At 44.1% G+C, this 2,041-nt stretch overlaps 1 non-coding gene across 1 annotated transcript; it reads right to left on the bottom strand.

Annotated features, from left to right (window-relative positions):
* Nucleotides 1–1,449: 1,449 nt before the first annotated feature.
* On the bottom strand, nucleotides 1,450–1,521 carry trnah-gug (transfer RNA histidin (anticodon GUG)). Its single transcript has one exon. It is a non-coding gene; the product is annotated as a tRNA-His (tRNA).
* Between the last annotated feature and the right edge of the window lie 520 nt (nucleotides 1,522–2,041).

Genomic DNA, 2,041 nt, shown 5'->3' with positions numbered 1-2,041 from the left:
TTGTGGCCGCACTTGTTCAACACAACTGCTTAACTACCTGAAACAAGATTTCCATTGTTTTGACCCATAGTCTGATATGTATGGCATCACAATTTCACATCTGAATTTTTTTTTCAGTTAAAAGTGGTTTTCCGCCTCTCTGACCGTTTCCGCACATATAATCAAACCTTTCTGCCTTTTCCCAAAATCTGTTGGCCCCGTTGTTCAATCCCTCCATCAATAACAAACGCTTCTTTCAGTCGATCCTATCCATATCCCTCATTATTGTTACATCTCAGTCATGTCTTCTCCAATCTCCTCTGCTTGGTGACAAACAACCCCAGTCTATCCAATCTCTCCTCATAACTGAAACTCTTCAGCCCACAATATCCAGTGAATCTCTCCTGCAACGTTCGCAGTGCCATCACATCATTGCTATACTGTGAATTGCAGAACTGCACACAGTACTCTAGCAGAGCTAAATTAACTTTTTTCCTATTCTGTTACAGAATGAGGGCATCGCTGTCTCGGCAGCATTGATTGCGATCCCTAATTGCACAGCAGGGTAGTCGTACTCAACCGTATTGCAGTGAGTCTGGAGTCACATCGAGCCTGACCAGGTAAGAATAGCAGGTTCCTTCCTCAAAGGACGTCAGTGAACACGATGGTTTTGTTTTTTCAACAATTGGCCATGTATTTATAGGTGTTATTAGATTCGTAATTCCAGATATGTATTGTATCCCAATTCTAACACCTGGCATGGTTGGAGTCAAACCCGGGTCCCTGTTCATCTGCTTGGTATCTGAGTTAACCTATAATCGTGCTCGGCCATTGCGGAAAACCCGTGGAAGTAATCTTTCTGAAAGCAGTCGCTTTTCCTCGATATTGTCCTGAATCATTTTCCTGAGCTTGACCGCCCATAATCGCAAGTCCATATCAGTAAAAGCTGCTACCTGAGGATTGGCCTCACAACAACCGTAACCAAATGGATCAACTGGTCTTCAGGTCCTGATGGTGGGGTTGGGGCACGTTCAACCAGCAACGGTGACCGCAGAAGCACAAACTGAATGGTATCAATGTGAGAGTCAGTGTTAGATTCTGCAGTGCCTTAATGAAATAGGAAATGACTCCACAACCACATGATGAAAGAGCAGCGCTCCGAAAACTAGTGCTCAGTTCAATCTGTTAGACTCTAACCTGGTGTTGTGTGTTTTTAACTTTTTACACCATAGACCAACACCGGCATCTCTAAATTAATGTAATGGGGGTGTGGGATGAAAAGTTCAGTTAGTGATCGTAGGAGGGAGTGAAATCTCTGAGAACGGGTGGATTTGAATTCTGACATATGAAATACAGAGATGTGAGCGAGCAGAATTTGAAGGGCAAAGATCATCACCTTGGAAAAAATTACCTTATCCAAACAACTGATTCCTTTGTGTTTCCCAAGAGCTGAGAAGATAGAGCAATTACTGCCGTGACTCGGATTCGAACCGAGGTTGCTGCGGCCACAACGCAGAGTACTAACCACTATACGATCACGGCATTCCACACCGAGGGCGTTGACAGCGTGCAATAAGTACAATCTCATAGGACACATTAGGCAGAGCACCAAATGCACAATATCAGTGCTAAGCGAATAGTGGCAGTTATGTGGGAACTCAGAATGGGCTGACCGTTTAATGTCGGTTCCCCCAGAAGCTGTGGTGATTCATCATTAATATGCTGAAGGCTGAGATAAGTAGATTCTCCAAAACATCAAAAACTCCGGGGACAGTGCCGATGTTGTTGAAATGTATGCTTCAATCGTAATGCAGTTTAACATTGGCTACTTCACCAGTTTCCCCACACAAGGCAGTAACCACTGCTGCCACATAGTCCCAATTCCCAGACTCAGAATCAGAGGAACTGAGTGGCGCAGTCGCGAAGATGTGCGAAAAGCTTTATCAGCCAGTGGGTGGTTGGAATTTGGAATATACTATCTGCATTGTTCAGAGCGACAGAAACCTTTACAAACTGAATAAATATTCAGATGTGAGCTTGTGATGCCAAGACATGTAAGGCT

The sequence above is a fragment of the Hemiscyllium ocellatum genome, unplaced genomic scaffold, assembly GCF_020745735.1.
Source record: "Hemiscyllium ocellatum isolate sHemOce1 unplaced genomic scaffold, sHemOce1.pat.X.cur. scaffold_967_pat_ctg1, whole genome shotgun sequence".
NCBI lineage: Eukaryota > Metazoa > Chordata > Chondrichthyes > Orectolobiformes > Hemiscylliidae > Hemiscyllium > Hemiscyllium ocellatum.
This window is presented reverse-complemented; position numbering and strand designations above follow the sequence as displayed.